The sequence below is a fragment of the Montipora foliosa genome, chromosome 3, assembly GCF_036669935.1.
Source record: "Montipora foliosa isolate CH-2021 chromosome 3, ASM3666993v2, whole genome shotgun sequence".
NCBI classification, from domain to species: domain Eukaryota; kingdom Metazoa; phylum Cnidaria; class Anthozoa; order Scleractinia; family Acroporidae; genus Montipora; species Montipora foliosa.
Genome location: NC_090871.1, coordinates 17,669,687 through 17,692,186, shown reverse-complemented (window position 1 = coordinate 17,692,186; position 22,500 = coordinate 17,669,687). Strand labels below are relative to the sequence as shown.

The 22,500-nt window shown below is 43.6% G+C and overlaps 27 non-coding genes across 27 annotated transcripts; 21 read left to right on the top strand and 6 right to left on the bottom strand.

Annotated features, from left to right (window-relative positions):
• Positions 1 to 64: 64 nt before the first annotated feature.
• Positions 65 to 137, bottom strand: Trnaa-agc (transfer RNA alanine (anticodon AGC)). The gene has a single exon. It is a non-coding gene; the product is annotated as a tRNA-Ala (tRNA).
• Positions 138 to 836: 699 nt separating this feature from the next.
• Trnad-guc (transfer RNA aspartic acid (anticodon GUC)) lies at positions 837 to 908 on the top strand. The gene has a single exon. It is a non-coding gene; the product is annotated as a tRNA-Asp (tRNA).
• A 760-nt stretch (positions 909 to 1,668) lies between these two features.
• On the top strand, positions 1,669 to 1,741 carry Trnai-gau (transfer RNA isoleucine (anticodon GAU)). The gene has a single exon. It is a non-coding gene; the product is annotated as a tRNA-Ile (tRNA).
• Positions 1,742 to 1,822: 81 nt separating this feature from the next.
• Trnap-agg (transfer RNA proline (anticodon AGG)) lies at positions 1,823 to 1,894 on the top strand. The gene has a single exon. It is a non-coding gene; the product is annotated as a tRNA-Pro (tRNA).
• Positions 1,895 to 2,661: 767 nt separating this feature from the next.
• On the bottom strand, positions 2,662 to 2,734 carry Trnaa-agc (transfer RNA alanine (anticodon AGC)). Its single transcript has one exon. It is a non-coding gene; the product is annotated as a tRNA-Ala (tRNA).
• Positions 2,735 to 3,433: 699 nt separating this feature from the next.
• Trnad-guc (transfer RNA aspartic acid (anticodon GUC)) lies at positions 3,434 to 3,505 on the top strand. The gene has a single exon. It is a non-coding gene; the product is annotated as a tRNA-Asp (tRNA).
• A 760-nt stretch (positions 3,506 to 4,265) lies between these two features.
• On the top strand, positions 4,266 to 4,338 carry Trnai-gau (transfer RNA isoleucine (anticodon GAU)). The gene has a single exon. It is a non-coding gene; the product is annotated as a tRNA-Ile (tRNA).
• An 81-nt stretch (positions 4,339 to 4,419) lies between these two features.
• Trnap-agg (transfer RNA proline (anticodon AGG)) lies at positions 4,420 to 4,491 on the top strand. The gene has a single exon. It is a non-coding gene; the product is annotated as a tRNA-Pro (tRNA).
• A 767-nt stretch (positions 4,492 to 5,258) lies between these two features.
• On the bottom strand, positions 5,259 to 5,331 carry Trnaa-agc (transfer RNA alanine (anticodon AGC)). The gene has a single exon. It is a non-coding gene; the product is annotated as a tRNA-Ala (tRNA).
• A 699-nt stretch (positions 5,332 to 6,030) lies between these two features.
• Trnad-guc (transfer RNA aspartic acid (anticodon GUC)) lies at positions 6,031 to 6,102 on the top strand. The gene has a single exon. It is a non-coding gene; the product is annotated as a tRNA-Asp (tRNA).
• A 760-nt stretch (positions 6,103 to 6,862) lies between these two features.
• Positions 6,863 to 6,935, top strand: Trnai-gau (transfer RNA isoleucine (anticodon GAU)). Its single transcript has one exon. It is a non-coding gene; the product is annotated as a tRNA-Ile (tRNA).
• Positions 6,936 to 7,016: 81 nt separating this feature from the next.
• Positions 7,017 to 7,088, top strand: Trnap-agg (transfer RNA proline (anticodon AGG)). Its single transcript has one exon. It is a non-coding gene; the product is annotated as a tRNA-Pro (tRNA).
• A 767-nt stretch (positions 7,089 to 7,855) lies between these two features.
• Positions 7,856 to 7,928, bottom strand: Trnaa-agc (transfer RNA alanine (anticodon AGC)). Its single transcript has one exon. It is a non-coding gene; the product is annotated as a tRNA-Ala (tRNA).
• Positions 7,929 to 8,627: 699 nt separating this feature from the next.
• On the top strand, positions 8,628 to 8,699 carry Trnad-guc (transfer RNA aspartic acid (anticodon GUC)). Its single transcript has one exon. It is a non-coding gene; the product is annotated as a tRNA-Asp (tRNA).
• A 760-nt stretch (positions 8,700 to 9,459) lies between these two features.
• On the top strand, positions 9,460 to 9,532 carry Trnai-gau (transfer RNA isoleucine (anticodon GAU)). The gene has a single exon. It is a non-coding gene; the product is annotated as a tRNA-Ile (tRNA).
• Positions 9,533 to 9,613: 81 nt separating this feature from the next.
• Trnap-agg (transfer RNA proline (anticodon AGG)) lies at positions 9,614 to 9,685 on the top strand. The gene has a single exon. It is a non-coding gene; the product is annotated as a tRNA-Pro (tRNA).
• A 767-nt stretch (positions 9,686 to 10,452) lies between these two features.
• Positions 10,453 to 10,525, bottom strand: Trnaa-agc (transfer RNA alanine (anticodon AGC)). Its single transcript has one exon. It is a non-coding gene; the product is annotated as a tRNA-Ala (tRNA).
• A 699-nt stretch (positions 10,526 to 11,224) lies between these two features.
• Trnad-guc (transfer RNA aspartic acid (anticodon GUC)) lies at positions 11,225 to 11,296 on the top strand. The gene has a single exon. It is a non-coding gene; the product is annotated as a tRNA-Asp (tRNA).
• Positions 11,297 to 12,056: 760 nt separating this feature from the next.
• Trnai-gau (transfer RNA isoleucine (anticodon GAU)) lies at positions 12,057 to 12,129 on the top strand. The gene has a single exon. It is a non-coding gene; the product is annotated as a tRNA-Ile (tRNA).
• An 81-nt stretch (positions 12,130 to 12,210) lies between these two features.
• On the top strand, positions 12,211 to 12,282 carry Trnap-agg (transfer RNA proline (anticodon AGG)). The gene has a single exon. It is a non-coding gene; the product is annotated as a tRNA-Pro (tRNA).
• Positions 12,283 to 13,049: 767 nt separating this feature from the next.
• On the bottom strand, positions 13,050 to 13,122 carry Trnaa-agc (transfer RNA alanine (anticodon AGC)). The gene has a single exon. It is a non-coding gene; the product is annotated as a tRNA-Ala (tRNA).
• A 699-nt stretch (positions 13,123 to 13,821) lies between these two features.
• Positions 13,822 to 13,893, top strand: Trnad-guc (transfer RNA aspartic acid (anticodon GUC)). The gene has a single exon. It is a non-coding gene; the product is annotated as a tRNA-Asp (tRNA).
• Positions 13,894 to 14,653: 760 nt separating this feature from the next.
• Trnai-gau (transfer RNA isoleucine (anticodon GAU)) lies at positions 14,654 to 14,726 on the top strand. The gene has a single exon. It is a non-coding gene; the product is annotated as a tRNA-Ile (tRNA).
• Positions 14,727 to 14,807: 81 nt separating this feature from the next.
• On the top strand, positions 14,808 to 14,879 carry Trnap-agg (transfer RNA proline (anticodon AGG)). Its single transcript has one exon. It is a non-coding gene; the product is annotated as a tRNA-Pro (tRNA).
• Positions 14,880 to 17,250: 2,371 nt separating this feature from the next.
• On the top strand, positions 17,251 to 17,323 carry Trnai-gau (transfer RNA isoleucine (anticodon GAU)). Its single transcript has one exon. It is a non-coding gene; the product is annotated as a tRNA-Ile (tRNA).
• Positions 17,324 to 17,404: 81 nt separating this feature from the next.
• On the top strand, positions 17,405 to 17,476 carry Trnap-agg (transfer RNA proline (anticodon AGG)). The gene has a single exon. It is a non-coding gene; the product is annotated as a tRNA-Pro (tRNA).
• Positions 17,477 to 19,006: 1,530 nt separating this feature from the next.
• Positions 19,007 to 19,078, top strand: Trnad-guc (transfer RNA aspartic acid (anticodon GUC)). Its single transcript has one exon. It is a non-coding gene; the product is annotated as a tRNA-Asp (tRNA).
• The last annotated feature ends 3,422 nt before the right edge of the window (positions 19,079 to 22,500 follow it).

The following is a 22,500-nucleotide window of genomic DNA, read 5'->3' as shown; positions in this document are numbered from 1 at the left end:
AGCGCAAGAAACAGTCAGCTTGAGATTGTTTGAGCTCGGAACATTGGCCAAATTTGATCGCACGTGGAGAATCCGGGCATTGATCCCGGTACCTCCCGCATGCTAAGCGGGCGCTCTACCATTTGAGCTAATTCCCCATTACAACGTCTCTTAGTTAAAGGATCGTTAAAGATCGCAATGACACGTCTGCTAGTAATTCATGCGCGTCGTTTCAACGACGTTTCAATTTTGATTCCGGCAGAGAAGAAACGCTACTAGAAGGAACAAAGAATTAAAAGCACACTTTCTTACACCTGGGCTTGAAGGATAGCCGCACGAAACACTGACCCTGCAAGAAATTGCATGCCCTATTTTCGGCAAAAATTATTGAAGGTCTTAAGCATATTTTTCAAGAAGATCTCTTACAGGTCTTGTTCAGTTCCTTCGTCATTCAGCCTTCACAAAAACGTCAATTTGGCTCCAAGTGAAGAATGTGCACAGAATTCCCTCACCACTTCCATCTATTGGGACTCAAACTAGGCAAGTGATAGTTTTTTTTCCAAGACGCCGAAGCCCATTCAGTTACTTCAAGGAGGTTCAAGTTTCAAGGAATCCAACGTTTCAATTTTGATTCCGGCAGAGAAGAAACGCTACTAGAAGGAACAAAGATTCAAAAAAAGCACTTAGCTTGCGTAAATTAAGTGCAGAAATGACCGACTCCATCCCTCACACATTGCCATCCAGTGTGCCAAACATGGCGGTTCCGTGGTTCCATCATGAGTATTCTTCGGCGCAAGTTCGCGATTCGTGTGTCAAACTTAACACGCCCTTCAAGCCTTGGCTAAACACCGTGTTTTTCTTCGGTAGTATAGTGGATAGTATCCCCGCCTGTCACGCGGGAGACCGGGGTTCGATTCCCCGCCGGGGAGAGAGGATGATTTTGTCTTATGCGACCAGTGGCTGCCTTCAAAGCAAAGGATCTGAAACGTGCAAGGCTGCTTTCTCAAACATTACGAAGACAGAGAAAATGACCTGGTGAGGAAGTTAGCCAAAGCCACAGCATATCCAGCATATCCAGTCTCCACACAAACCACTGGATAACAATCCACCATTATCTGGCAATAGACCTTACAATAGGCCATTTCCGAGTTCATATCCGCCTCCTCCATGCATATCAAGCATATCCAGTCTCCACACAACCCACTGGATAACAATCCACCATTATCTGGCAATAGACCTTACAATAGGCCATTTCCGAGTTCATATCCGCCTCCTCTTTAAAGCGAGTCTAAGTGCAAAATTTTTTGTGATTTCAATTTGTTCCACTTTACATATGAATGAAAACTAATTTTTATAAGAAAAACTTCGCACTTAGACTCTCTTTAAAGAGGAGGCAGACATAAACTCGGAAATGGCCTATACCCACAGTTACGTCACCTATTGTCATTGATGTGCCACCAAGAGATCATCTATTGCCAGTCGACACAACGGTTCTTTGTTTCAGGACTTGGCAATATTTAAAAATCAAAAGAATTCTTTATAAACAGTTAATATCTCTGTACGTGAAATTTATCAAACCAATGATTTGTATCGACCACGGAAGATTTAGTCAAAACTTACAGGAAAGTTACCTTGTATTGTGTTGGACGCGTTTTGAAATCACAACCACACCATTTGTTGATTCCACCTGGTCCATTAGCTCAGTTGGCAGAGCGTGGTGCTGATAACGCCAAGGTCGTGAGTTCGAGCCTCACATGGACCAAAGCACTCGGTTATTTCTTTTCTTTCTCATGGCGTGTGACAGTAAATTGCGTCCCTGTCCATCCACTACAGAAGTGTTTTCGGCCTGTTGGTCTAGTGGCATGATTCTCGCTTAGGGTGCGAGAGGTCCCGGGTTCAACTCCCGGACAGGCCCTCGCAAGCTAGATTTTACCAATCACGCCTAGCTGGCAGTATTCGGATCTTTCACTCTTTGCAAAATGGCCTTCAGCCAACTCGTTGAATGTGTTTGCCATAAGAAGCTGACAATTCCAACTGTGGGTATATATGATATTGGCAGAGACCCATCGTTGGTTTACCCAAAACTTTGATCTCCTTCTGTTTAAACACTTCTTCTCGACGACGAAGAAAGGCTCACAAGTTTTTACTTCTCACTTCCAAGCACTTTCTTACACCTGTGCTTGAAGGATAGACGCACGAAACACTGACCCTGCAAGAAATTGCATGCCCTATTTTCGGCAAAAATTAATGAAGGTCTTACGCATATTTTTCAAGAAGATCTTCTGCCAGTCTTGTTCAGTTCCTCCGTCATTCAGCCTTCAAAAAAACGTCAATTTGGCTGCAAGTCAAGAATGTGCACAGAATTCCCTCACCACTTCCATCTATTGGGACTCAAACTAGGCAAGTGATTTTTAGCTCCAAGACGCCGAAGCCCGTTCAGTTACTTCAAAAACAAATGTCATGACACGGAAAACAGGTGGTTTGTCACCGTGCCACACGGTAAGATGTGTCAGAAACTAATACTTAGGCGCCAATTGGACTTGAGGCCATGACTTCCTTTTCACAAAACAAGCGCTCTGACCAACTATGTTATTCACAAGACCAGCATGGTTGTGCCAAGCGCAAGAAAAAGTCAGCTTGAGATTGTTTGAGCTCGGAACATTGGCCAAATTTGATCGCACGTGGAGAATCCGGGCATTGATCCCGGTACCTCCCGCATGCTAAGCGGGCGCTCTACCATTTGAGCTAATTCCCCATTACAACGTCTCTTAGTTAAAGGATCGTTAAAGATCGCAATGACACGTCTGCTAGTAATTCATGCGCGTCGTTTCAACGACGTTTCAATTTTGATTCCGGCAGAGAAGAAACGCTACTAGAAGGAACAAAGAATTAAAAGCACACTTTCTTACACCTGGGCTTGAAGGATAGCCGCACGAAACACTGACCCTGCAAGAAATTGCATGCCCTATTTTCGGCAAAAATTATTGAAGGTCTTAAGCATATTTTTCAAGAAGATCTCTTACAGGTCTTGTTCAGTTCCTTCGTCATTCAGCCTTCAGAAAAACGTCAATTTGGCTCCAAGTGAAGAATGTGCACAGAATTCCCTCACCACTTCCATCTATTGGGACTCAAACTAGGCAAGTGATAGTTTTTTTTCCAAGACGCCGAAGCCCATTCAGTTACTTCAAGGAGGTTCAAGTTTCAAGGAATCCAACGTTTCAATTTTGATTCCGGCAGAGAAGAAACGCTACTAGAAGGAACAAAGATTCAAAAAAAGCACTTAGCTTGCGTAAATTAAGTGCAGAAATGACCGACTCCATCCCTCACACATTGCCATCCAGTGTGCCAAACATGGCGGTTCCGTGGTTCCATCATGAGTATTCTTCGGCGCAAGTTCGCGATTCGTGTGTCAAACTTAACACGCCTTTCAAGCCTTGGCTAAACACCGTGTTTTTCCTCGGTAGTATAGTGGATAGTATCCCCGCCTGTCACGCGGGAGACCGGGGTTCGATTCCCCGCCGGGGAGAGAGGATGATTTTGTCTTATGCGACCAGTGGCTGCCTTCAAAGCAAAGGATCTGAAACGTGCAAGGCTGCTTTCTCAAACATTACGAAGACAGAGAAAATGACCTGGTGAGGAAGTTAGCCAAAGCCACAGCATATCCAGCATATCCAGTCTCCACACAAACCACTGGATAACAATCCACCATTATCTGGCAATAGACCTTACAATAGGCCATTTCCGAGTTCATATCCGCCTCCTCCATGCATATCAAGCATATCCAGTCTCCACACAACCCACTGGATAACAATCCACCATTATCTGGCAATAGACCTTACAATAGGCCATTTCCGAGTTCATATCCGCCTCCTCTTTAAAGCGAGTCTAAGTGCAAAATTTTTTGTGATTTCAATTTGTTCCACTTTACATATGAATGAAAACTAATTTTTATAAGAAAAACTTCGCACTTAGACTCTCTTTAAAGAGGAGGCAGACATAAACTCGGAAATGGCCTATACCCACAGTTACGTCACCTATTGTCATTGATGTGCCACCAAGAGATCATCTATTGCCAGTCGACACAACGGTTCTTTGTTTCAGGACTTGGCAATATTTAAAAATCAAAAGAATTCTTTATAAACAGTTAATATCTCTGTACGTGAAATTTATCAAACCAATGATTTGTATCGACCACGGAAGATTTAGTCAAAACTTACAGGAAAGTTACCTTGTATTGTGTTGGACGCGTTTTGAAATCACAACCACACCATTTGTTGATTCCACCTGGTCCATTAGCTCAGTTGGCAGAGCGTGGTGCTGATAACGCCAAGGTCGTGAGTTCGAGCCTCACATGGACCAAAGCACTCGGTTATTTCTTTTCTTTCTCATGGCGTGTGACAGTAAATTGCGTCCCTGTCCATCCACTACAGAAGTGTTTTCGGCCTGTTGGTCTAGTGGCATGATTCTCGCTTAGGGTGCGAGAGGTCCCGGGTTCAACTCCCGGACAGGCCCTCGCAAGCTAGATTTTACCAATCACGCCTAGCTGGCAGTATTCGGATCTTTCACTCTTTGCAAAATGGCCTTCAGCCAACTCGTTGAATGTGTTTGCCATAAGAAGCTGACAATTCCAACTGTGGGTATATATGATATTGGCAGAGACCCATCGTTGGTTTACCCAAAACTTTGATCTCCTTCTGTTTAAACACTTCTTCTCGACGACGAAGAAAGGCTCACAAGTTTTTACTTCTCACTTCCAAGCACTTTCTTACACCTGTGCTTGAAGGATAGACGCACGAAACACTGACCCTGCAAGAAATTGCATGCCCTATTTTCGGCAAAAATTAATGAAGGTCTTACGCATATTTTTCAAGAAGATCTTCTGCCAGTCTTGTTCAGTTCCTCCGTCATTCAGCCTTCAAAAAAACGTCAATTTGGCTGCAAGTCAAGAATGTGCACAGAATTCCCTCACCACTTCCATCTATTGGGACTCAAACTAGGCAAGTGATTTTTAGCTCCAAGACGGCAAAGCCCGTTCAGTTACTTCAAAAACAAATGTCATGACACGGAAAACAGGTGGTTTGTCACCGTGCCACACGGGAAGATGTGTCAGAAACTAATACTTAGGCGCCAATTGGACTTGAGGCCATGACTTCCTTTTCACAAAACAAGCGCTCTGACCAACTATGTTATTCACAAGACCAGCATGGTTGTGCCAAGCGCAAGAAAAAGTCAGCTTGAGATTGTTTGAGCTCGAAACATTGGCCAAATTTGATCGCACGTGGAGAATCCGGGCATTGATCCCGGTACCTCCCGCATGCTAAGCGGGCGCTCTACCATTTGAGCTAATTCCCCATTACAACGTCTCTTAGTTAAAGGATCGTTAAAGATCGCAATGACACGTCTGCTAGTAATTCATGCGCGTCGTTTCAACGACGTTTCAATTTTGATTCCGGCAGAGAAGAAACGCTACTAGAAGGAACAAAGAATTAAAAGCACACTTTCTTACACCTGGGCTTGAAGGATAGCCGCACGAAACACTGACCCTGCAAGAAATTGCATGCCCTATTTTCGGCAAAAATTATTGAAGGTCTTAAGCATATTTTTCAAGAAGATCTCTTACAGGTCTTGTTCAGTTCCTTCGTCATTCAGCCTTCAGAAAAACGTCAATTTGGCTCCAAGTGAAGAATGTGCACAGAATTCCCTCACCACTTCCATCTATTGGGACTCAAACTAGGCAAGTGATAGTTTTTTTTCCAAGACGCCGAAGCCCATTCAGTTACTTCAAGGAGGTTCAAGTTTCAAGGAATCCAACGTTTCAATTTTGATTCCGGCAGAGAAGAAACGCTACTAGAAGGAACAAAGATTCAAAAAAAGCACTTAGCTTGCGTAAATTAAGTGCAGAAATGACCGACTCCATCCCTCACACATTGCCATCCAGTGTGCCAAACATGGCGGTTCCGTGGTTCCATCATGAGTATTCTTCGGCGCAAGTTCGCGATTCGTGTGTCAAACTTAACACGCCTTTCAAGCCTTGGCTAAACACCGTGTTTTTCCTCGGTAGTATAGTGGATAGTATCCCCGCCTGTCACGCGGGAGACCGGGGTTCGATTCCCCGCCGGGGAGAGAGGATGATTTTGTCTTATGCGACCAGTGGCTGCCTTCAAAGCAAAGGATCTGAAACGTGCAAGGCTGCTTTCTCAAACATTACGAAGACAGAGAAAATGACCTGGTGAGGAAGTTAGCCAAAGCCACAGCATATCCAGCATATCCAGTCTCCACACAAACCACTGGATAACAATCCACCATTATCTGGCAATAGACCTTACAATAGGCCATTTCCGAGTTCATATCCGCCTCCTCCATGCATATCAAGCATATCCAGTCTCCACACAACCCACTGGATAACAATCCACCATTATCTGGCAATAGACCTTACAATAGGCCATTTCCGAGTTCATATCCGCCTCCTCTTTAAAGCGAGTCTAAGTGCAAAATTTTTTGTGATTTCAATTTGTTCCACTTTACATATGAATGAAAACTAATTTTTATAAGAAAAACTTCGCACTTAGACTCTCTTTAAAGAGGAGGCAGACATAAACTCGGAAATGGCCTATACCCACAGTTACGTCACCTATTGTCATTGATGTGCCACCAAGAGATCATCTATTGCCAGTCGACACAACGGTTCTTTGTTTCAGGACTTGGCAATATTTAAAAATCAAAAGAATTCTTTATAAACAGTTAATATCTCTGTACGTGAAATTTATCAAACCAATGATTTGTATCGACCACGGAAGATTTAGTCAAAACTTACAGGAAAGTTACCTTGTATTGTGTTGGACGCGTTTTGAAATCACAACCACACCATTTGTTGATTCCACCTGGTCCATTAGCTCAGTTGGCAGAGCGTGGTGCTGATAACGCCAAGGTCGTGAGTTCGAGCCTCACATGGACCAAAGCACTCGGTTATTTCTTTTCTTTCTCATGGCGTGTGACAGTAAATTGCGTCCCTGTCCATCCACTACAGAAGTGTTTTCGGCCTGTTGGTCTAGTGGCATGATTCTCGCTTAGGGTGCGAGAGGTCCCGGGTTCAACTCCCGGACAGGCCCTCGCAAGCTAGATTTTACCAATCACGCCTAGCTGGCAGTATTCGGATCTTTCACTCTTTGCAAAATGGCCTTCAGCCAACTCGTTGAATGTGTTTGCCATAAGAAGCTGACAATTCCAACTGTGGGTATATATGATATTGGCAGAGACCCATCGTTGGTTTACCCAAAACTTTGATCTCCTTCTGTTTAAACACTTCTTCTCGACGACGAAGAAAGGCTCACAAGTTTTTACTTCTCACTTCCAAGCACTTTCTTACACCTGTGCTTGAAGGATAGACGCACGAAACACTGACCCTGCAAGAAATTGCATGCCCTATTTTCGGCAAAAATTAATGAAGGTCTTACGCATATTTTTCAAGAAGATCTTCTGCCAGTCTTGTTCAGTTCCTCCGTCATTCAGCCTTCAAAAAAACGTCAATTTGGCTGCAAGTCAAGAATGTGCACAGAATTCCCTCACCACTTCCATCTATTGGGACTCAAACTAGGCAAGTGATTTTTAGCTCCAAGACGCCAAAGCCCGTTCAGTTACTTCAAAAACAAATGTCATGACACGGAAAACAGGTGGTTTGTCACCGTGCCACACGGGAAGATGTGTCAGAAACTAATACTTAGGCGCCAATTGGACTTGAGGCCATGACTTCCTTTTCACAAAACAAGCGCTCTGACCAACTATGTTATTCACAAGACCAGCATGGTTGTGCCAAGCGCAAGAAAAAGTCAGCTTGAGATTGTTTGAGCTCGGAACATTGGCCAAATTTGATCGCACGTGGAGAATCCGGGCATTGATCCCGGTACCTCCCGCATGCTAAGCGGGCGCTCTACCATTTGAGCTAATTCCCCATTACAACGTCTCTTAGTTAAAGGATCGTTAAAGATCGCAATGACACGTCTGCTAGTAATTCATGCGCGTCGTTTCAACGACGTTTCAATTTTGATTCCGGCAGAGAAGAAACGCTACTAGAAGGAACAAAGAATTAAAAGCACACTTTCTTACACCTGGGCTTGAAGGATAGCCGCACGAAACACTGACCCTGCAAGAAATTGCATGCCCTATTTTCGGCAAAAATTATTGAAGGTCTTAAGCATATTTTTCAAGAAGATCTCTTACAGGTCTTGTTCAGTTCCTTCGTCATTCAGCCTTCAGAAAAACGTCAATTTGGCTCCAAGTGAAGAATGTGCACAGAATTCCCTCACCACTTCCATCTATTGGGACTCAAACTAGGCAAGTGATAGTTTTTTTTCCAAGACGCCGAAGCCCATTCAGTTACTTCAAGGAGGTTCAAGTTTCAAGGAATCCAACGTTTCAATTTTGATTCCGGCAGAGAAGAAACGCTACTAGAAGGAACAAAGATTCAAAAAAAGCACTTAGCTTGCGTAAATTAAGTGCAGAAATGACCGACTCCATCCCTCACACATTGCCATCCAGTGTGCCAAACATGGCGGTTCCGTGGTTCCATCATGAGTATTCTTCGGCGCAAGTTCGCGATTCGTGTGTCAAACTTAACACGCCTTTCAAGCCTTGGCTAAACACCGTGTTTTTCCTCGGTAGTATAGTGGATAGTATCCCCGCCTGTCACGCGGGAGACCGGGGTTCGATTCCCCGCCGGGGAGAGAGGATGATTTTGTCTTATGCGACCAGTGGCTGCCTTCAAAGCAAAGGATCTGAAACGTGCAAGGCTGCTTTCTCAAACATTACGAAGACAGAGAAAATGACCTGGTGAGGAAGTTAGCCAAAGCCACAGCATATCCAGCATATCCAGTCTCCACACAAACCACTGGATAACAATCCACCATTATCTGGCAATAGACCTTACAATAGGCCATTTCCGAGTTCATATCCGCCTCCTCCATGCATATCAAGCATATCCAGTCTCCACACAACCCACTGGATAACAATCCACCATTATCTGGCAATAGACCTTACAATAGGCCATTTCCGAGTTCATATCCGCCTCCTCTTTAAAGCGAGTCTAAGTGCAAAATTTTTTGTGATTTCAATTTGTTCCACTTTACATATGAATGAAAACTAATTTTTATAAGAAAAACTTCGCACTTAGACTCTCTTTAAAGAGGAGGCAGACATAAACTCGGAAATGGCCTATACCCACAGTTACGTCACCTATTGTCATTGATGTGCCACCAAGAGATCATCTATTGCCAGTCGACACAACGGTTCTTTGTTTCAGGACTTGGCAATATTTAAAAATCAAAAGAATTCTTTATAAACAGTTAATATCTCTGTACGTGAAATTTATCAAACCAATGATTTGTATCGACCACGGAAGATTTAGTCAAAACTTACAGGAAAGTTACCTTGTATTGTGTTGGACGCGTTTTGAAATCACAACCACACCATTTGTTGATTCCACCTGGTCCATTAGCTCAGTTGGCAGAGCGTGGTGCTGATAACGCCAAGGTCGTGAGTTCGAGCCTCACATGGACCAAAGCACTCGGTTATTTCTTTTCTTTCTCATGGCGTGTGACAGTAAATTGCGTCCCTGTCCATCCACTACAGAAGTGTTTTCGGCCTGTTGGTCTAGTGGCATGATTCTCGCTTAGGGTGCGAGAGGTCCCGGGTTCAACTCCCGGACAGGCCCTCGCAAGCTAGATTTTACCAATCACGCCTAGCTGGCAGTATTCGGATCTTTCACTCTTTGCAAAATGGCCTTCAGCCAACTCGTTGAATGTGTTTGCCATAAGAAGCTGACAATTCCAACTGTGGGTATATATGATATTGGCAGAGACCCATCGTTGGTTTACCCAAAACTTTGATCTCCTTCTGTTTAAACACTTCTTCTCGACGACGAAGAAAGGCTCACAAGTTTTTACTTCTCACTTCCAAGCACTTTCTTACACCTGTGCTTGAAGGATAGACGCACGAAACACTGACCCTGCAAGAAATTGCATGCCCTATTTTCGGCAAAAATTAATGAAGGTCTTACGCATATTTTTCAAGAAGATCTTCTGCCAGTCTTGTTCAGTTCCTCCGTCATTCAGCCTTCAAAAAAACGTCAATTTGGCTGCAAGTCAAGAATGTGCACAGAATTCCCTCACCACTTCCATCTATTGGGACTCAAACTAGGCAAGTGATTTTTAGCTCCAAGACGCCAAAGCCCGTTCAGTTACTTCAAAAACAAATGTCATGACACGGAAAACAGGTGGTTTGTCACCGTGCCACACGGGAAGATGTGTCAGAAACTAATACTTAGGCGCCAATTGGACTTGAGGCCATGACTTCCTTTTCACAAAACAAGCGCTCTGACCAACTATGTTATTCACAAGACCAGCATGGTTGTGCCAAGCGCAAGAAAAAGTCAGCTTGAGATTGTTTGAGCTCGGAACATTGGCCAAATTTGATCGCACGTGGAGAATCCGGGCATTGATCCCGGTACCTCCCGCATGCTAAGCGGGCGCTCTACCATTTGAGCTAATTCCCCATTACAACGTCTCTTAGTTAAAGGATCGTTAAAGATCGCAATGACACGTCTGCTAGTAATTCATGCGCGTCGTTTCAACGACGTTTCAATTTTGATTCCGGCAGAGAAGAAACGCTACTAGAAGGAACAAAGAATTAAAAGCACACTTTCTTACACCTGGGCTTGAAGGATAGCCGCACGAAACACTGACCCTGCAAGAAATTGCATGCCCTATTTTCGGCAAAAATTATTGAAGGTCTTAAGCATATTTTTCAAGAAGATCTCTTACAGGTCTTGTTCAGTTCCTTCGTCATTCAGCCTTCAGAAAAACGTCAATTTGGCTCCAAGTGAAGAATGTGCACAGAATTCCCTCACCACTTCCATCTATTGGGACTCAAACTAGGCAAGTGATAGTTTTTTTTCCAAGACGCCGAAGCCCATTCAGTTACTTCAAGGAGGTTCAAGTTTCAAGGAATCCAACGTTTCAATTTTGATTCCGGCAGAGAAGAAACGCTACTAGAAGGAACAAAGATTCAAAAAAAGCACTTAGCTTGCGTAAATTAAGTGCAGAAATGACCGACTCCATCCCTCACACATTGCCATCCAGTGTGCCAAACATGGCGGTTCCGTGGTTCCATCATGAGTATTCTTCGGCGCAAGTTCGCGATTCGTGTGTCAAACTTAACACGCCTTTCAAGCCTTGGCTAAACACCGTGTTTTTCCTCGGTAGTATAGTGGATAGTATCCCCGCCTGTCACGCGGGAGACCGGGGTTCGATTCCCCGCCGGGGAGAGAGGATGATTTTGTCTTATGCGACCAGTGGCTGCCTTCAAAGCAAAGGATCTGAAACGTGCAAGGCTGCTTTCTCAAACATTACGAAGACAGAGAAAATGACCTGGTGAGGAAGTTAGCCAAAGCCACAGCATATCCAGCATATCCAGTCTCCACACAAACCACTGGATAACAATCCACCATTATCTGGCAATAGACCTTACAATAGGCCATTTCCGAGTTCATATCCGCCTCCTCCATGCATATCAAGCATATCCAGTCTCCACACAACCCACTGGATAACAATCCACCATTATCTGGCAATAGACCTTACAATAGGCCATTTCCGAGTTCATATCCGCCTCCTCTTTAAAGCGAGTCTAAGTGCAAAATTTTTTGTGATTTCAATTTGTTCCACTTTACATATGAATGAAAACTAATTTTTATAAGAAAAACTTCGCACTTAGACTCTCTTTAAAGAGGAGGCAGACATAAACTCGGAAATGGCCTATACCCACAGTTACGTCACCTATTGTCATTGATGTGCCACCAAGAGATCATCTATTGCCAGTCGACACAACGGTTCTTTGTTTCAGGACTTGGCAATATTTAAAAATCAAAAGAATTCTTTATAAACAGTTAATATCTCTGTACGTGAAATTTATCAAACCAATGATTTGTATCGACCACGGAAGATTTAGTCAAAACTTACAGGAAAGTTACCTTGTATTGTGTTGGACGCGTTTTGAAATCACAACCACACCATTTGTTGATTCCACCTGGTCCATTAGCTCAGTTGGCAGAGCGTGGTGCTGATAACGCCAAGGTCGTGAGTTCGAGCCTCACATGGACCAAAGCACTCGGTTATTTCTTTTCTTTCTCATGGCGTGTGACAGTAAATTGCGTCCCTGTCCATCCACTACAGAAGTGTTTTCGGCCTGTTGGTCTAGTGGCATGATTCTCGCTTAGGGTGCGAGAGGTCCCGGGTTCAACTCCCGGACAGGCCCTCGCAAGCTAGATTTTACCAATCACGCCTAGCTGGCAGTATTCGGATCTTTCACTCTTTGCAAAATGGCCTTCAGCCAACTCGTTGAATGTGTTTGCCATAAGAAGCTGACAATTCCAACTGTGGGTATATATGATATTGGCAGAGACCCATCGTTGGTTTACCCAAAACTTTGATCTCCTTCTGTTTAAACACTTCTTCTCGACGACGAAGAAAGGCTCACAAGTTTTTACTTCTCACTTCCAAGCACTTTCTTACACCTGTGCTTGAAGGATAGACGCACGAAACACTGACCCTGCAAGAAATTGCATGCCCTATTTTCGGCAAAAATTAATGAAGGTCTTACGCATATTTTTCAAGAAGATCTTCTGCCAGTCTTGTTCAGTTCCTCCGTCATTCAGCCTTCAAAAAAACGTCAATTTGGCTGCAAGTCAAGAATGTGCACAGAATTCCCTCACCACTTCCATCTATTGGGACTCAAACTAGGCAAGTGATTTTTAGCTCCAAGACGCCAAAGCCCGTTCAGTTACTTCAAAAACAAATGTCATGACACGGAAAACAGGTGGTTTGTCACCGTGCCACACGGGAAGATGTGTCAGAAACTAATACTTAGGCGCCAATTGGACTTGAGGCCATGACTTCCTTTTCACAAAACAAGCGCTCTGACCAACTATGTTATTCACAAGACCAGCATGGTTGTGCCAAGCGCAAGAAAAAGTCAGCTTGAGATTGTTTGAGCTCGGAACATTGGCCAAATTTGATCGCACGTGGAGAATCCGGGCATTGATCCCGGTACCTCCCGCATGCTAAGCGGGCGCTCTACCATTTGAGCTAATTCCCCATTACAACGTCTCTTAGTTAAAGGATCGTTAAAGATCGCAATGACACGTCTGCTAGTAATTCATGCGCGTCGTTTCAACGACGTTTCAATTTTGATTCCGGCAGAGAAGAAACGCTACTAGAAGGAACAAAGAATTAAAAGCACACTTTCTTACACCTGGGCTTGAAGGATAGCCGCACGAAACACTGACCCTGCAAGAAATTGCATGCCCTATTTTCGGCAAAAATTATTGAAGGTCTTAAGCATATTTTTCAAGAAGATCTCTTACAGGTCTTGTTCAGTTCCTTCGTCATTCAGCCTTCAGAAAAACGTCAATTTGGCTCCAAGTGAAGAATGTGCACAGAATTCCCTCACCACTTCCATCTATTGGGACTCAAACTAGGCAAGTGATAGTTTTTTTTCCAAGACGCCGAAGCCCATTCAGTTACTTCAAGGAGGTTCAAGTTTCAAGGAATCCAACGTTTCAATTTTGATTCCGGCAGAGAAGAAACGCTACTAGAAGGAACAAAGATTCAAAAAAAGCACTTAGCTTGCGTAAATTAAGTGCAGAAATGACCGACTCCATCCCTCACACATTGCCATCCAGTGTGCCAAACATGGCGGTTCCGTGGTTCCATCATGAGTATTCTTCGGCGCAAGTTCGCGATTCGTGTGTCAAACTTAACACGCCTTTCAAGCCTTGGCTAAACACCGTGTTTTTCCTCGGTAGTATAGTGGATAGTATCCCCGCCTGTCACGCGGGAGACCGGGGTTCGATTCCCCGCCGGGGAGAGAGGATGATTTTGTCTTATGCGACCAGTGGCTGCCTTCAAAGCAAAGGATCTGAAACGTGCAAGGCTGCTTTCTCAAACATTACGAAGACAGAGAAAATGACCTGGTGAGGAAGTTAGCCAAAGCCACAGCATATCCAGCATATCCAGTCTCCACACAAACCACTGGATAACAATCCACCATTATCTGGCAATAGACCTTACAATAGGCCATTTCCGAGTTCATATCCGCCTCCTCCATGCATATCAAGCATATCCAGTCTCCACACAACCCACTGGATAACAATCCACCATTATCTGGCAATAGACCTTACAATAGGCCATTTCCGAGTTCATATCCGCCTCCTCTTTAAAGCGAGTCTAAGTGCAAAATTTTTTGTGATTTCAATTTGTTCCACTTTACATATGAATGAAAACTAATTTTGATAAGAAAAACTTCGCACTTAGACTCTCTTTAAAGAGGAGGCAGACATAAACTCGGAAATGGCCTATACCCACAGTTACGTCACCTATTGTCATTGATGTGCCACCAAGAGATCATCTATTGCCAGTCGACACAACGGTTCTTTGTTTCAGGACTTGGCAATATTTAAAAATCAAAAGAATTGTTTATAAACAGTTAATATCTCTGTACGTGAAATTTATCAAACCAATGATTTGTATCGACCACGGAAGATTTAATCAAAACTTACAGGAAAGTTACCTTGTATTGTGTTGGACGCGTTTTGAAATCACAACCACACCATTTGTTGATTCCACCTGGTCCATTAGCTCAGTTGGCAGAGCGTGGTGCTGATAACGCCAAGGTCGTGAGTTCGAGCCTCACATGGACCAAAGCACTCGGTTATTTCTTTTCTTTCTCATGGCGTGTGACAGTAAATTGCGTCCCTGTCCATCCACTACAGAAGTGTTTTCGGCCTGTTGGTCTAGTGGCATGATTCTCGCTTAGGGTGCGAGAGGTCCCGGGTTCAACTCCCGGACAGGCCCTCGCAAGCTAGATTTTACCAATCACGCCTAGCTGGCAGTATTCGGATCTTTCAGTCTTTGCAAAATGGCCTTCAGCCAACTCGTTGAATGTGTTTGCCATAAGAAGCTGACAATTCCAACTGTGGGTATATATGATATTGGCAGAGACCCATCGTTGGTTTACCCAAAACTTTGATCTCCTTCTGTTTAAACACTTCTTCTCGACGACGAAGAAAGGCTCACAAGTTTTTACTTCTCACTTCCAAGCACTTTCTTACACCTGTGCTTGAAGGATAGACGCACGAAACACTGACCCTGCAAGAAATTGCATGCCCTATTTTCGGCAAAAATTAATGAAGGTCTTACGCATATTTTTCAAGAAGATCTTCTGCCAGTCTTGTTCAGTTCCTCCGTCATTCAGCCTTCAAAAAAACGTCAATTTGGCTGCAAGTCAAGAATGTGCACAGAATTCTCTCACCACTTCCATCTATTGGGACTCAAACTAGGCAAGTGATTTTTAGCTCCAAGACGCCGAAGCCCGTTCAGTTACTTCAAAAACAAATGTCATGACACGGAAAACAGGTGGTTTGTCACCGTGCCACACGGTAAGATGTGTCAGAAACTAATACTTAGGCGCCAATTGGACTTGAGGCCATGACTTCCTTTTCACAAAACAAGCGCTCTGACCAACTATGTTATTCACAAGACCAGCATGGTTGTGCCAAGCGCAAGAAAAAGTCAGCTTGAGATTGTTTGAGCTCGGAACATTGGCCAAATTTGATCGCATGTGGAGAATCCGGGCATTGATCCCGGTACCTCCCGCATGCTAAGCGGGCGCTCTACCATTTGAGCTAATTGCCCATTACAACGTCTCTTAGTTAAAAGATCGTTAAAGATCGCAATGACACGTCTGCTAGTAATTCATGCGCGTCGTTTCAACGACGTTTCAATTTTGATTCCGGCAGAGGAGAAACGCTACTAGAAGGAACAAAGAATTAAAAGCACACTTTCTTACACCTGGGCTTGAAGGATAGCCGCACGAAACACTGACCCTGCAAGAAATTGCGTGCCCTATTTTCGGCAAAAATTATTGAAGGTCTTAAGCATATTTTTCAAGAAGATCTCTTACATGTCTTGTTCAGTTCCTTCGTCATTCAGCCTTCAGAAAAACGTCAATTTGGCTCCAAGTGAAGAATGTGCACAGAATTCCCTCACCACTTCCATCTATTGGGACTCAACCTAAGCAAGTGATAGTTTTTTTTCCAAGACGCCGAAGCCCATTCAGTTACTTCAAGGAGGTTCAAGTTTCAAGGAATCCAACGTTTCAATTTTGATTCCGGCAGAGAAGAAACGCTACTAGAAGGAACAAAGATTCAAAAAAAGCACTTAGCTTGCGTAAATTAAGTGCAGAAATGACCGACTCCATCCCTCACACATTGCCATCCAGTGTGCCAAACATGGCGGTTCCGCGGTTCCATCATGAGTATTCTTCGGCGCAAGTTCGCGATTCGTGTGTCAAACTTAACACGCCCTTCAAGCCTTGGCTAAACACCGTGTTTTTCCTCGGTAGTATAGTGGATAGTATCCCCGCCTGTCACGCGGGAGACTTGGGTTCGATTCCCCGCCGGGGAGAGAGGATGATTTTGTCTTATGCGACCAGTGGCTGCCTTCAAAGCAAAGGATCTGAAACGTGCAAGGCTGCTTTCTCAAACATTACGAAGACAGAGAAAATGACCTGGTGAGGAAGTTAGCCAAAGCCACAGCATATCCAGCATATCCAGTCTCCACACAAACCACTGGATAACAATCCACCATTATCTGGCAATAGACCTTACAATAGGCCATTTCCGAGTTCATATCCGCCTCCTCCATGCATATCAAGCATATCCAGTCTCCACACAACCCACTGGATAACAATCCACCATTATCTGGCAATAGACCTTACAATAGGCCATTTCCGAGTTCATATCCGCCTCCTCTTTAAAGCGAGTCTAAGTGCAAAATTTTTTGTGATTTCAATTTGTTCCACTTTACATATGAATGAAAACTAATTTTTATAAGAAAAACTTCGCCCTTAGACTCTCTTTAAAGAGGAGGCAGACATAAACTCGGAAATGGCCTATACTCACAGTTACGTCACCTATTGTCATTGATGTGCCACCAAGAGATCATCTATTGCCAGTCGACACAACGGTTCTTTGTTTCAGGACTTGGCAATATTTAAAAATCAAAAGAATTCTTTATAAACAGTTAATATCTCTGTACGTGAAATTTATCAAACCAATGATTTGTATCGACCACGGAAGATTTAGTCAAAACTTAAAGGAAAGTTACCTTGTATTGTGTTGGACGCGTTTTGAAATCACAACCACACCATTTGTTGATTCCACCTGGTCCATTAGCTCAGTTGGCAGAGCGTGGTGCTGATAACGCCAAGGTCGTGAGTTCGAGCCTCACATGGACCAAAGCACTCAGTTATTTCTTTTCTTTCTCATGCCGTGTGACAGTAAATTGCGTCCCTGTCCATCCACTACAGAAGTGTTTTCGGCCTGTTGGTCTAGTGGCATGATTCTCGCTTAGGGTGCGAGAGGTCCCGGGTTCAACTCCCGGACAGGCCCTCGCAAGCTAGATTTTACCAATCACGCCTAGCTGGCAGTATTCGGATCTTTCAGTCTTTGCAAAATGGCCTTCAGCCAACTCGTTGAATGTGTTTGCCATAAGAAGCTGACAATTCCAACTGTGGGTATATATGATATTGGCAGAGACCCATCGTTGGTTTACCCAAAACTTTGATCTCCTTCTGTTTAAACACTTCTTCTCGACGACGAAGAAAGGCTCACAAGTTTTTACTTCTCACTTCCAAGCACTTTCTTACACCTGTGCTTGAAGGATAGACGCACGAAACACTGACCCTGCAAGAAATTGCATGCCCTATTTTCGGCAAAAATTAATGAAGGTCTTACGCATATTTTTCAAGAAGATCTTCTGCCAGTCTTGTTCAGTTCTACCGTCATTCAGCCTTCAAAAAAACGTCAATTTGGCTGCAAGTCAAGAATGTGCACAGAATTCTCTCACCACTTCCATCTATTGGGACTCAAACTAGGCAAGTGATTTTTAGCTCCAAGACGCCAAAGCCCGTTCAGTTACTTCAAAAACAAATGTCATGACACGGAAAACAGGTGGTTTGTCACCGTGCCACACGGGAAGATGTGTCAGAAACTAATACTTAGGCGCCAATTGGACTTGAGGCCATGACTTCCTTTTCACAAAACAAGCGCTCTGACCAACTATGTTATTCACAAGACCAGCATGGTTGTGCCAAGCGCAAGAAAAAGTCAGCTTGAGATTGTTTGAGCTCGGAACATTGGCCAAATTTGATCGCACGTGGAGAATCCGGGCATTGATCCCGGTACCTCCCGCATGCTAAGCGGGCGCTCTACCATTTGAGCTAATTTCCCATTACAACGTCTCTTAGTTAAAGGATCGTTAAAGATCGCAATGACACGTCTGCTAGTAATTCATGCGCGTCGTTTCAACGACGTTTCAATTTTGATTCCGGCAGAGAAGAAACGCTACTAGAAGGAACAAAGAATTAAAAGCACACTTTCTTACACCTGGGCTTGAAGGATAGCCGCACGAAACACTGACCCTGCAAGAAATTGCATGCCCTATTTTCGGCAAAAATTAAGTTCAGTTGTTCAGTTCCTCCGGTCATTCACTTTCTTGTTCTGTTTCTCCGTTATTCAGCCTTCACAAAAACGTCAATTTGGCTCCAAGTGAAGAATGTGCACAGAATTCCCTCACCACTTCCATCTATTGGGACTTAAACTAGGCAAGTGATAGTTTTTTTTCCAAGACGCCGAAGCCCATTCAGTTACTTCAAGGAGGTTCAAGTTTCAAGGAATCCAACGTTTCAATTTTGATTCCGGCAGAGAAGAAACGCTACTAGAAGGAACAAAGATTCAAAAAAACACTTAGCTTGCGTAAATTAAGTGCAGAAATGACCGACTCCATCCCTCACACATTGCCATCCAGTGTGTCAAACATGGCGGTTCCGTGGTTCCATCATGAGTATTCTTCGGCGCAAGTTCGCGATTCGTGTGTCAAACTTAACACGCCCTTCAAGCCTTGACTAAACACCGTGTTTTTCCTCGGTAGTATAGTGGATAGTATCCCCGCCTGTCACGCGGGAGACCGGGGTTCGATTCCCCGCCGGGGAGAGAGGATGATTTTGTCTTATGCGACCAGTGGCTGCCTTCAAAGCAAAGGATCTGAGGCAAAGGCAAAGGCTATCCTGTCTCTGTGGTCAAAGCGGGCCATCATCGCGCCCAACAATTTGATCGACAGTCGTCACTACATACGTCACAGAAAGATAAGAATGACAGAATTCCATTCACCCTTACTTTCCATCCTCATAATCACGCAGTCAAAGGCATCATTCTTAGTAATTTTAAATTACTCCAAAATGATCCCGAGACTGGTAGAATCTTTTCGCAGCCTCCACTTATTTCATTCAAACGCGACAAAAACGTAGGCAACTTTTTAGTTAGAAGCGCGCTCAAAACCAACGAGGAACCCGGCACTTTCAAATGCGCGCGCTCACGATGTAAAACTTGTCTTTTCATTGTTAACACTAGCAAGATATCGGGACCTAAGCGATCTGTTAAGATCACCGATCGTTCCACATGTACCTCCGCAAATGTCATTTATTGCATAACCTGTACGTTATGCAATAAATTATACATTGGTGAGACAGGTAGACGACTAGGTGACCGATTCCGCGAACACCTTCGCGATGTTGAGAAGAATGACAAGGATGCATCTAAGCCAGTCGCTCGCCATTTTAATCTGCCTAACCACTCCAAAAAGCACATGGCTATCTGTGGCCTTTCCCTTTATCTAGGTACGACGGAAAGCCGCAAGAATCTGGAACAAAAATTCATCTTTCAAATCGGCACCCTTAATCCTCACGATATTAACGAACGCTTTTCATTTAACTAATATATTCCTACTTTTCACGTTGCCATGTTACCACCAATAGCGTAGCTCCTACTCTACTATAAAAACTACACGTAACCCATAATCCCTCGATTCGCTCTGACGAAGGGCTAACGCTCGAAACGTCAGCTTTTAGAATCTCTGTACGGTGGTCAATTTACATTATCAACTCCGTTGATAAACCAAATTTTTGTATACTACTTCCCCACCGACGCAGCACCACAGTTTCTTTAGAAACTACCCCTTCAATCATTTGTATTCAACCTCTGCGACCACTAACCTTGTGTTCTAGTATTTTTTAATCCACAGATTTCTAACAGGAGACCCAAGACTACGATGCCAAGCTTGAAGAAACTCACCAAGGAGCTACGCCAGGAAATCGTAAGTTATCTTTTTCCTTTTCCCACACTTAGCAAAAACTTAGCTTTCCGTTTAGCCACTCTCATTTTCGCCAAAACTAGGTTTTGTAGTCACATCAACTTCATCGGCCGTTGCCTCAATTCTAAAGTCATTCCTAAAGGTTTTCGCTCGAACTTTCATGCGTCTACATTCTCTCACTCTAATCAGTATCTTCACCAAATTCGATGTGCGCAAAATTCTTTTTCACGTAATATTATGAGGATCACAATTAGAGCTATGTGCCAAAAACGAATCGCACTTGACAAAAAAATTCTTCATTGCCGCTCCGAACTTTCCAAAATCTGTCCAGCAATTTTAGTACAATCGATTCGCGCTAAAATCCGACAACTTAATTCTGGACTGTTTGACCATTTACACCAAACCAAGACTCTTAAACTTCAACAATTAATAGGTCCGCAAATTACCGACGACACTACATTGCATAGCCACAATACCGTTATTACAATTCCAGAAAATCTTCCGCTTACTGACTCAGAGAAATCTGTTCTCAGTAAGGGCCTAAATTTTGTCCCTATTACCAAACGCACCAACGAATTTTCTATTAAGCAAAATGTTGAAAAATTCCTTCGCCGCGTTCAGTTAAAAGCCTTTTTTCACGACAAAGAGGATGATTCGGACACTTCTAATAAAGATATTTTTCAAACACTTCTAGGTCGCAAATCCAAATGGACTCCCCCAGAGGGACAATTTGCCTCTTTAGATTTTTTCACCAAAAAATGCCGTCACGACATTCACAAACTTAAATTCAATCGCAACACTAAATTTTCCAACCTTTCCTCGGAAGAGTGGGCGGCGCTTAAAAATCTTAGTAAACGCAACGACATAGTTGTCAAATCGGCCGACAAAGGCGGCGCGGTAGTTGTTTGGCGGTCCGACCTTTACCAAAAAGAAGCTTTGCGGCAACTTTCGGATACCTCGTTTTATGCCAAAATCCCTAAAGATCTCACTTCCAACAATCAAAAACTTGTCAAAGACACCATTCAAAATCTTATAGTTAATCAAGAATTACTGGACACTGCCACTAATCTCATCATCAACACCCCTAGAACTTCGTGCATTTACTTCTTGCCTAAAATTCACAAACCCAACAGCCCAGGTCGACCTATCGTTTCTGCCTGTAGTTGCCCCACCGAACTCATTTCTAGCTACTTAGACAGGATTATGACGCCTATCGTCAAATCTTTGCCATCATACATTAAAGACAGTACACACGCACTACAAATTTTCCGCGATTTCAATTTCTCCGGCCAAGACAAACTTATTTTCACCATGGACATTACATCTCTATACACAGTCATTCCTAACAGCGAAGGTCTTCAAGCACTTAAACACTTTTTCGATCAACGCACTGTCAAAGAACCTAGCTCGGAAACGCTCCTCCGCCTTGCCGAACTAGTTTTAACGCTTAACTGTTTTTCATTCGCCGGCAACTATTACAAACAAATTAATGGTGTAGCGATGGGCACAAGAATGGGACCTAGCCATGCCAATCTTTTTGTAGGATATGTTGAACACCAATTTTTTAATCAGTACAACGGCCCCAAACCTGAACTCTACGGCCGCTACATCGACGACTGCATCGGCGCTATTTCATCCAGCAGAGAGGAACTCGATCAATTTATAACCTCCGTCAACTCTTTTCATCCGGCTCTTAAATATACCTGGGAAATTTCGGAAACTTCATTGGCTTTCCTAGATATCAAAGTTTCTATTAGAGGCAACGTACTATGTACTAGTGTGCTCTACAAACCTACTGATTCACACAGTTATTTGTTGTATTCATCGTCACATCCATCACATGTCAAGAACTCCATTCCTTATTCTCAATTTCTTAGACTTCGACGTCTATGTAGTGATGACTCCGATTTTTCCAGCAAATCAGAGGAGATGTGCCAGTTCTTCGAAAAACGTGGCTATCCTGTCTCTGTGGTCAAAGCGGGCCATCATCGCGCCCAACAATTTGATCGACAGTCGTCACTACAAACGTCACAGAAAGATAAGAATGACAGAATTCCATTCACCCTCACCTTCCATCCTCATAATCACGCAGTCAAAAGCATCATTCTTAGTAATTTTAAATTACTCCAAAATGATCCCTAGACTGGTAGAATCTTTTCGCAGCCTCCACTTATTTCATTCAAACGCGACAAAAACGTAGGCAACTTTTTAGTTAGAAGCGCGCTCAAAACCAACGAGCAACCCGGCACTTTCAAATGCGCGCGCT